We start from the raw sequence: 11553 nt of genomic DNA, 5'->3' as shown, positions 1-11553 counted from the left end.
TCCGCCCGATATAAACCATGCAACCTATCCTATCTCTGTGTGTCTTGGCACTAGTAGGTGCGGAGTGGTGCAGAATATATTTAGCCCTGTCCCCGGTCCAGGAGGTGAGCGCTTTCAGTCACAGTCTGCACACAGACAAATCCTGCCATGACCGCCTCTCCTGTGTTTCCTTCTCACTGACACGGTAAACTGGCTGCAAACAATATCTTATTACAACGGCCAAATAGCAGAGCAGGGAGGCCACTGGGATCATCCTCTCAAAGGCAGCGCCCGGCTGACAGGTAGAGCCCGTCTCTTCTGCGCACAATGGATGGTTCTAAAAATAATACATAAAATGTAATGTCGGGAGCTGTGGTGACCTCCGTGCTGGTTTGTGTGGTGACCTCCGTGCTGGTTTGTGTGGTGATCTCTGTGCTGGTTTGTGTGGTGACCTCCGTGCTGGTTTATGTGGTGACCTCCGTGCTGGCTTATCCATGACGGGTCCCTTAGGCTGCCGTCACACTAGCAGTATTTGGTCAGTATTTTACCTCAGTATCTGTAAGCCAAAACCAGGAGTGGAACAATTAGATGAAAAGTATAATAGAAACATATGCACCACTTCTGTATTTATCACCCACTCCTGGTTTTGGTTTGCAAATACTGAGGTAAAATACTGACCGAATACTGCTAGTGTGACGGCAGCCTCAGACTATTCCTTTAACTCCTTCCCTTCCAGAGTGCACAGCTTAGAGGGCGCCCAGCTGAGAATACACAGACACCAGGCATGAAGATCTCCCTGACTAATCAGAGAGCAGAACACAAGGAGCAGCGAGGACAGGACAGCAGCCAATCATCTCCCGGGTTACAGGCAGGGCGGCACACACTGTACACAGCTGGAGGAGGCGATGTCTGTGTGTCTGCTCACGTGATCTGCTGCATCAGTCCCCGGCATGGCTGGCATGTAGTGATGCTGCTGCTGCAGGGCCTGGACTGGAGAAGGGGAAGCTGCTGCTGGGCATCCTGTCCTCCCACTCACTGACACACTGGCTGCACTGGGCTCATTAGTTGCACTGGGGTGACTGGTAAGTGCCTCCATCTCTTTCTATTCTGATGTTATATATTCACTCATTAGTATAATAAACAGGAAGCAATTATGGGAAGAGGTTTTTTTGTAGATGCCGATGACCATAAAGATAAGCAGCAGAGCATTTAGTGAAAGTGACAGTACTGCACCTACCATAGTATTAGCATCCTGCTAAAATATTTCTTATATATAAAAATCACACAGCGCACATTTCTGCCTTTTATCCTACTGTTATTATTGTTTTCCTTTTAATTGGCATTAGATCTCTGAAGAAGATAGTTTCATATTTTCATTCCCTGAGGAGCATTGAATGGCTTATAAGTCTCCTTAGTATGACCTGGCGTTCTCTAAGGCTTCTCACCCAGCTAAATCAGATCTCCTGCTTTGCATTGATTAGGGGGCAAACATGTGTCTTTAAATGGGGGGTCTGGTTTACCTTCTTATTCTAAATCATGTGGTAAGGATGTTTAAAGGGAATCTGTCACCGGGATTTTGCTACCACATCTGAGAGCAGCATAATGTAGAACAAGAGACCCTGATTCCAGTGATTATCACTTAGTTTATTGGGTATAGCCGTTCAGAGTTCTTAAATTTAGCATGGAGCAGAGCTTAGACAGCTAACCCCGCCCACAGCAGACTTTGTATGTACATTGTCTATTGACCATAAGCTGTTTATCACAGGAGTGGGCGTGGTCAGACCAAGGCTCACATGCACTGTGGTCAGGGCAATGATAATCTTCTGGGCATAAAACCTTTATTGTAAGAAAACAGCACAAATCCCCTAATAAATGACACGTCCCTGAATTCAATGTCTCAGCTGCTACCTCATGCAGTCCTCGGATTACATAGTAAAAAAATGTTGAAAGCTTCCCTTTAAATAGTTGATATAATAATAATCTTTATTTTTATATAAAGCTAACATATTCCGCAGCGCTTTACAGTTTGACAGTATCATCGCTGCCCCCGATGGGGCTCACAATCTAAATTCCTTATCAGTATGTCTTTGGAATGTGGGAGGAAACCAGAGTACCCGGAGGAAACCCATGCAAACATGGGGAGAACATACAAACTCCTTGCAGATGTTGACCTTGGTGGGATTTGAACCCAGGACTCCAGCGCTGCAGTGCTAACCACTGAGCCACCGTGCTGACTTCTTAAGATGTCTACCTCCATTAGGTGGCACTAGAGTTCCTGTCTTCTTCCTCTCTGACTAGGCTGGTCTCATCACTGCTGAATGACTAACATAAACCCCTGAGTGCTGGGCCGATTTTTCGCCTCTCTTATGGATGTGCATTCCGGACTGCTCCTCTGTTCAAACTCTTCCTTTAGATTTTCTGTATTTCACAGTCCATATTCAGACCTCAATGCCCGGATCGGCCACAGGTCGTCTAACCTCGACTAGGCATATATGAGGCTTAGTTTGGGTTAGGAGACCACCACTGTGCGGCATTGGGGTTCTTTGAAACACGGACATCTGAATTCAGCCTCGCTGTAGTCATGCTGTTAGGAGGAACAGAAGCCCGCTTTAGTGATTGATGGGGGACCCCAGCAATCAGATCTTTATTACCTATACAGCAGATATGTCTATGATGGGAATCCCCTTTAAGTCTGGGTATGTTTCAGCGCATTATGTGATTGTCCTTAAGCTCATAGAAATAAAGGGATCTAAATATTTAAAAAATATTCCTGTAAATGTATAACTGTCTGTAAAATATGCTCTCGGGTTCAGCCTGGGACTTCAGCAGAACAGCGCGGTTTGTGCACTCTGCTTCTGTATAAATGGAGTCTGTCAGCTCCGTTCTGCTCATTAACCATTAATAGTGCTGGGCAGGGGACTAAATCAGAAGTGTGATCATGTCTCTGTGGCGTTTGGGAGAAGTGAGAAATCAAACCTTTAATCCATATTTATATAAGGTCACAAGTGCCCGGGGGGCATTCCCGAAGCTGTCAAGTGCTTAGTGTATCCTCTGTAATCTCCTACCCTCATCATCTCCTTGATCTTGAGTGAGTGCTCCATCGTTCTCCTCCACACTTGTCACTGACATGAAAGAGCGGTTCATCAACAACAAACATGGGGAAAAAAAGTGAGAAAGAAACCTGCAGCCTCCATCTGTCTGCATGCACGGTATAACTGAATGAAGAAGACTCACATGGACAATATGGGGCTCATTGATGATAGATTATAAATATACGGTAGGTTATATACAACAGAGGTTTACAAAGTTGTGGTCCAAGGGTACATTGCTAGATTATCCACTCTCAGGCCGTGCAATAAAAATGAAAGGGACAGTCTCATCTAAACATTTATGCCTGATAGGTGGGAATTCCGCTTCCGAAAAGGAGCTGAAGAGGTGGCTATCTCCATAGCATACATTTGGTTGTATACATCCTCTGCAGTGTGCATTGCAGCTGCATAATAATATATATAGGTAGATAAATAAATAAAAATGTATTTATACGTACGGAAAGTATTCAGACCCCTTTAAATTTTTGACTCTTTGTTTCTTTGCAGCTATTTGGTAAATTAAAAAAAGTTATTTTTTTTATAAATGTACACTCTGCACCCCATCTTGCTGAAAAAAACAGAAATGTAGAATTTTTTGCAAATTTATTAAAAAAGAAAAAATGAAATATCACATGGTAATAAGTATTCAGGCCCTTTGGTCAGACACTCATATTTAAGTCACATGCTGTCCATTTCCTTGTGATCCTCCTTGAGGCCGGTTTCACACGTCAGTGGCTCCGTTACGTGTGGTGACAGTTTCCTCACGTACCGGAGACACTGACACACGTAGACACATTAAAATAAATGTGTCTCTGCAGATGTCAGCATGTTTTCACGGACCGTGTGTCCGTGTGCAAAACACGGAGACATGTCAGTGTTCGTGGGAGCGCATGGATCACACACAAGTCAATGGGTGTGTGTAAACACGTACCGCACACGGATGCCGTCCGTGTGCTGTCTGTGTGCTTTTTTTAAAGTCATAGGGTTAAAATTAAAACATTGTTTCAGTAAACGGACACGGACGACATGATATAGGATATACTTGGCACACTCTCGTGGGTCTGATAGAATAGGGTGTTTATTATAATACATACAGTATTCACAATGTTCACAAACGTTTCGGTCAACAAAGGACCTTCATCAGTGTGCGCTATAAAAAGCGAGAAAAGGGTATATGGCACAGACCCTTAAGAGAGAATATTGCATCAAAAAACGTGGAATGAACAGGAAATCCTGAAGATAGAGGGCTATAACCAGCCGATCAAGCCATAAATGAAGCTGGAGGGGAGGAGACAGACGCGGTATCCGACGCGGGTCAGACTGCCATCCACATCTCTGGTTTGGCACTTAGAGATGTGGATTATAAGACGCACCGGACAATAAGACGCACCCCAAAGTTTAGGCTGCAAAATAGGATTTAAAAACAATAAAATGGTGGTGTTTCTTGTATTCCCTTTTAACGATAGTTTACCTGGGGCGCAGCTGTGGTGGAGCGGGATCGCTGCTTCAGGAGGCTGCTGGCGGTGGCCATTTTCCCAGAGCCCACCACAGGGATATCATTGGGAACAGAGCTGCCACTAGGAATTTCGGGGCCCTCTTGAGACTCCACCCAGGCTCCAATCCAGCCCCGTCTCCACCCTCAAACTGTCCACAGTCCCACTGCCCTCTCTTGGAAAAACTCCATTTCTGCACCACGTCCTCACTAATTAACAGTTCCAATCACCAGATTACATACATACTCATAGCCATCAGCTTTTGGTTTGGCCAAAAGATATTTTAATCCGTCACCACTAAAAGGTCGACTTTTTTGGCCGAGCCCTACTCTACTCTTTACTATTAATCATTTGTTAAAATATCCAATACAATTTAGGTATATTTTTATATATTTTTCAATGTTTAAAATGATCAATAATACCACAATAATACCACATACAAGGGACAAATACCACTGCACCATGACCAGACAACATATTACCACCACAGTGACCGAATAATAGCACACACAAGTAACAAATACCGCCACACCATGACCAGACAACATATTACCACCACATAGTGACCTATAATACCACATGCAAGGAACAAATACAGCCACACTATGGACGGACCACATATTACCACCACATAGTAAGCGAATACTACAATTCTGATCATTAATAAAAAACACAATATTAATTTCACCATAAGTGCCATTATACACAGGAGATCTGTACTTTGTATGCAGTGTCAGTGTACAGGTAATAGAGTGATCACCGGTGACATTATACACACGAGCGCTCTATATAGTATACTGGTAATACAGTGATCACCAGTGACATTATACGTTCAGTACAGACCAAAAGTTTGGACACACCTTCTCATTTAAAGATTTTTCTGTATTTTCATGACTATGAAAATTGTATATTCACACTGAAGGCATCAAAACTATGAATTAACACATGTGGAATTATATACCGTATTTCGCGGACTATAAGACGCACCGGACCATAAGGCGCACCCCAAATTTGGGGTGAAAATTGCAGAAAAAAAGATTTTTTATAAGATGGGGGTCCGTCTTATTGTCCGAATTTACAGTATCTTACCTGAGGGCTGGTGGTGGCAGAGCAGGGTCACAGGAGGCATGGTGGCAGCAGAGGTGGGGTGATGCGGTACGGCGTGCACCTGAGCAGGGTCCCTTCCTGCTTAGGTGGGCGACGCCACGGCCTGGTGTCCATGGGAGGGTGGCAGCAGTGGTTACCGACAGGAGCTGGGATGAGGAGGCACAGTGAGAGGTATGGCGTGGGTAGGGTCCCTTTCCCCGGTGAGGTGATGGAAGGATCTCGTGGGCACATGGACTGGAGATGATGGAGGTAGTGGTGTACATTGTGAAGCGAGTATTCCACAGGAGCTCAGATGTCTGAGTCCTTACCGCTTCCCGGCGCTCCTCAGCGCAATAATTATTTCAGAAGCCGGTAATAAGTGAGGAGCTCCGCTACCGAGACACAGCTGCCATGACCGGACACTGCGGGAAAAGCGCCTCTGTACTGCTGCGAGCCCTGCTGGAGGCGGAGAGCCGGCCGTGCCATGCGGTGCTGAGGAGCGCCGGGAAGCGACAAGGACTCAGACATCTGAGCGCCTGTGGAATACTCGCTTCACAATGTACACCACTACCTCCATCATCTCCAGTCCATGTGCCCACGATATCCTTCCTGAACCTTGCTGCACCCATCCTGGGAAGCAAAAGGATGGAGTATACAGAGTCCAAAGTCCCGGTGAGGTGATGCAGCTGCAGCAGCCCGGTAATGCAGCAGAGCCGGGTGAATCCTGTTGATATCGGTGGGCGCGGCCATCTTCCTGAGGCCGCGCGTTTGCAGATGGAGCTCTGCTGCCCGGGGCTTCAGGAAAATGGCCGCCGCGATCCCCATCTGCGCACGCGCGGCATCCCGCGGCCATTTTCCTGAAGCCCCGGGCAGCAGAGCTCCATCTGCGAACGCGCGGCCTCAGGAAGATGGCCGCGCCCACCGATACCATCAGGATTCACCCGGCTCTGCTGCCTTACCGGGCTGCTGCATCACTTCACCGGGAAAAGGGACCCCACTCACTGCGCCTCCTCATCTCCGTACCTCTGCTGCCACACCTCTGCCGCCGCACCTCTGCCACCGCACCTCTGCCGCCACGGTAAGCCTGCATTGCGACTATTAGACGCACCCCCCATTTTCCCCCCTTTTTTGGGGGGGAAAAAGTGCGTCTTGTAGTCCGAAAAATACGGTACTTTGTAAAACATTGTGAAACAACTGAAATTATATCTTATATTCTAGGTTCTTCAAAGTAGCCACCTTTTGCTTTGATGACTGCTTTGCACACTCTTGGCATTCTCTGTCCCCTGTACTGTAGGAGTTTTGTGTACAGTGTACAGGTAATACGGTGATCACCAATGACATTATACACGGGAGCTCTGTATACAGTGTCAGTGTACAGGTAATACAGTGATCACCAGTGACATTGTTCACAGGAGCTCTGTATAAAGTATACAGTGTATAGTGTCAGTGTACAGGTAATACACTGACTCACCGGTGACATCTCTAGGTGAAGTCCTTCATCTTGGCTTTTCCACTTTATCCATCACAGACTGCCATGATTTCTTCTAGCCAGGGCTCATCTCTGCAGGAAATAGCACAGTTATCTAGAGCAGAGGTCCCCAACCTTTTTTGCACCAGGGACCGGCTTTAAGCAAGACCAGTTTTCCATGGCCCGGTGGGGGTGGGGCAGGGGCGGGGCTTTGGTCATATGGGGGTGGGGTTATGGAGGGATGGAGCTTAGTGCATACTTATCATATAATTATGACATTTATAATGAGAATGTGATTCAACTTACCATAGGTTCAGAATGAGTGGGAGCACCATGCTTGTTTCCCTGGTGCTCTGCACCATTATTGCCCCATAGCTGTGCCATATAGTGCTCTGCACCATTATTGCCCCATAGCTGTGCCATACAGTGCTCTGCACCGTTTATTATTGCCCTATAGCTGTGCCATACAGTGCTCTGCACCGTTTATTATTGCCCCATAGCTGTGCCATACAGTGCTCTGCACCGTTCATAATTGCCCCATAGCTGTGCCATATAGTGCTCTGCGCCGTTCATAATTGCCCCATAGCTGTGCCATATAGTGCTCTGCGCCGTTCATTGTTTCCCCATAGCTGTGCCATATAGTGCTCTGCGCCGTTCATTATTTCCCCATAGCTGTGCCATACAGTGCTCTGCACCATTATTGCCCCATAGCTGTGCCATACAGTGCTCTGCACCATTATTGCCCCATAGCTGTGCCATACAGTGCTCTGCACCATTATTGCCCCATAGCTGTGCCATATAGTGCTCTGCACCATTATTGCCCCATAGCTGTGCCATATAGTGCTCTGCACCATTATTGCCCCATAGCTGTGCCATACAGTGCTCTGCACCATTATTGCCCCATAGCTGTGCCATACAGTGCTCTGCACCATTATTGCCCCATAGCTGTGCCATATAGTGCTCTGCACCATTATTGCCCCATAGCTGTGCCATATAGTGCTCTGCACCATTATTGCCCCATAGCTGTGCCATACAGTGCTCTGCACCATTATTGCCCCATAGCTGTGCCATACAGTGCTCTGCACCGTCCATTATTGCCCCATAGCTGTGCTGCTGCTGCAATAAAAATAATAAATGACATACTCACCTCTCTTGCTTCCAGCTCCTCAGTGTCCCGTCCCGGCGTCTCTCCGCACTGACTGATCAGGCAGAGGGCGGCGCACACACTATATGCGTCATCGCGCCCTCTAACCTGCACAGTCAGTGTGGAGAGACGCCAGGAAGATGGCACGGCGCCCGGCGTGTGGAACGCGGACAGGTGACTATGTAATACTTACCTGCTCCCGGCGTCCCGCTCCTTCCCCCGGACAGCTGGTCTCCGGGTGCCGCAGCCTCTTCCTCTGTCAGCGGTCACCGGCACCCCTGATTAGAGAAATGAATAGGCGGCTCCGCCCCTATGGGAGGTGGAGCAGCCTATTCATTTCTCTAATGAGCGGTCCCACGTGACCGCTGTACAGGGGAAGAGCTGCTGCACCCGGAGACCGTGGGACGGGCAGGGGGAGCGTCAGGATCGCCGGGACTAGGTAAGTATGCCTCAGCGCCCTCTCCCCCTCACCCGCCGACCGTGACTCGAGTATAAGCCGAGGGGGCACTTTCAGCCCAAAAATTTGGGCTGAAAATCTCGGCTTATACTCGAGTATATACGGTAGCTGAACTATTATGTGAACTATTACCTTACTAAATGACAGGTTATTGGCTGTGAGTCACGGTTTACACGTTTCAAGCAGGATACATGTGTATGCGGCACTAGTGTCGCTTCTCCACTATTTACTACAAACTTTGTCTTTATTAATATACTTTATTTGTATGTATTGTTTTTATGGTTCTCTAATAAAATTGTAATTTTTAGCTTTTGGAGTCCATCTTCTTTTTGGTTTAATATACGGTAGCTGTCAGCGGCGCCGCGGACCGGCTGAAAAACCCCAACGGCCCGGTCCTGGTCCGCGGACCGGCGGTTGGGGACCTCTGATCTAGAGCACCACTTGCAGAACATATTACTTAATTTTTTCCCAACTTCTACACTACACCAGATGAAGAAAAAAAGGCGGCATAGTGTCGCTCTGCACAGTAACAGGACCCACTATTGAAAACACTATCCTCAAAAAATAAAACACTTGACTGCAGTAATAATATCCCTTAATTAGCCCCTAGGGTAATAATATCTCCCATCCTAGCCCCCGTGTGTCTCATTCCTGGCTTCATCCATATGTTCTCCCATCCTGCCCTCATGAGTATCCATCCATGTGATGTCCCATCCTGCCCCATATGATCTCCCCATCCTGTCCAATCTGTCTCCATCCTGCCCCATCTGTTGTGAATTTGCGTTTTGCTCCCTCTAGTGGTCATTAGTGATTTGACACTGGAGCTTCTGTCTTCTCCTATATGCTCACCTGGGCCGTTAGTTCAGGGGCGTTGCTATATAAGCTCTCTGGACCTTCAGTTCTATGCCTGGCATCGTTGAAATCAGAGCTAATCTGTTGTGCTGTTGTGTACTGATCCTGGTTCCTGCTTGTTAAAGCTAAGTCTCTTCCTTGCTTTTTGCTTTTGTTTTGTTTTGTATTTTTGTCCAGCTTGTTCCAATCTGTATCCTGACCTTTGCTGGAAGCTCTAGGGGGCTGGTGTTCTCCCCCCGGACCGTTAGACGGTTCGGGGGTTCTTGAATCTCCAGCGTGGATTTTTATAGGGTTTTTGTTGACCAAATAAGTTATCTTGCTTTATTCTGCTATTAGTAAGCTGGCCTCTCTTTGCTGAACCTGGTTCATTTCTGTGTTTGTCATTTCCTCTTACCTCACCGTTATTATTTGTGGGGGGCTTGTATCTTGCTTTGGGGTCCCTTTTACTGGAGGCAAGAGAGGTCTTTGTTTTCTTCTCCTAGGGGTAGTTAGATTCTCCGGCTGGCGCGAGTCATCTAGCGATCACCGTAGGCATGATCCCCGGCTACTTCTAGTGTTGGTGTTAGGAGTAGATATTTGGTCGACCCAGTTACCACTGCCCTATGAGCTGGATTTTTGTATCTCGCGGACTTACACGTACCTCTGAGACCCTGTCCACTGGGGTCATAACACCCATCTGTCCCATGATCCTGCGTCATCTGTCATAGTTACATAGTTATTAAGGTTGAAGGAAGACTTTAAGTCCATCTAGTTCAACCCATAGCCTAACCTAACATGCCCTAACATGTTGATCCAGAGGAAGGCAAAAAAAACCCATGTGGCAAAGAGTAAGCTCCACATTGGGGAAAAAAATTCCTTCCCGACTCCACATACGGCAATCAGAAATGATCCTGCGTCATCTGTCTCCATCATATTCATCCTGCCCCATGATCCTGCACCACGTGTCTCCATCCTGCCCCATGATCCTGCACTATGTGTCTCCATCCTGCCCCATCTATCTCCATCCTGTCCCATCTGTCTCCATACCTTCCTATCTGTCTCGATCCTGCCTATGATCTTGCATCACGTGTCTGCATCCTGCACCATATCTCCATCCTGCCCCATGATACTGCACCATGTGTCTCCATCCTGTCCCATCTGTCTCCATCCTGCCTCATGATCCTGCACTATCTGTCTATCCTGCCCCATGTCTCCATCCTGCACCATGATCCTGCATCATGTGTCTCCATCGTTCCCAATGTCACATGGTGCACGATCATGAGGCAGAAAGGAGATGGGGCAGGATGGAGACACAATTTCCATGTGTCTCCATCCTGTCGCCCAAACATATTGTGGCTTGCCATCGTCCACGCCAGGCATTTCAAATGCGTACTCGCTGGCGAATGACGCCGGCGACGTGCTCTCTGACATCAGCTGCCAGCCTCCTATTGGCTGGCGGCTCTCAACTATTGCCGCGCGGGCCCACACGGCAATAGAGTTTAACTGAACCTGCGTCTCGGACTCAGGTTCAGTTATTGCACCGGCAGAATCCTGCCCCGCCCCGCTTCTACCGCCGCGCCCCTAATTCCTAGTCCCATACTATAAATGCAGACCGTAAAAATTTAGATCAAACCTTAACATGAAAAATATCAATATCCAGCAACATTGGTGAGAAATGCTTTTATTCCCTGACTGAAGCTTACTGATGCAGATCTCAGCTCACTATAGTGTAGACTTAAAGGGGTACATACATACAGTATCTTGCCACTTACGCTTCTGTTTATGCATTTTGTCATCTGTTTCAGTACATCTGACTAAAGGGAATCTGTCACCTCATTTTGGCCCTATAAACTGCTGCCACTGCCATCAGGGGCTTATGTACAGCATTCTATAATGATGTACATAAGCCCCCGATGTAACCTGAAAGATAAGAAAAACAAGTTAGATTATACTCACCCGGGGCGGTCCGGTGCGTCCGATGGGCGTCGCAGGTCCGGGTCCGGCGC

General features: G+C 47.4%; 1 protein-coding gene across 1 annotated transcript in view; it reads left to right on the top strand.

The window, feature by feature from the left end:
- The first annotated feature begins 875 nt into the window (after positions 1–875).
- ORAI2 (ORAI calcium release-activated calcium modulator 2) overlaps positions 876–11553 on the top strand; it is a 68087-nt gene continuing 57409 nt past the window's right edge. Inside the window, exon 1 of the mRNA XM_077294433.1 lies at positions 876–1061. The gene's annotated coding sequence lies outside the window, so the exon portion shown is untranslated. The remainder of the gene's footprint in view (positions 1062–11553) is intronic.

This window comes from Ranitomeya variabilis, chromosome 3 (genome assembly GCF_051348905.1).
Source record: "Ranitomeya variabilis isolate aRanVar5 chromosome 3, aRanVar5.hap1, whole genome shotgun sequence".
In the NCBI taxonomy this organism is placed as follows: Eukaryota; Metazoa; Chordata; class Amphibia; order Anura; family Dendrobatidae; genus Ranitomeya; species Ranitomeya variabilis.
This window is presented reverse-complemented; position numbering and strand designations above follow the sequence as displayed.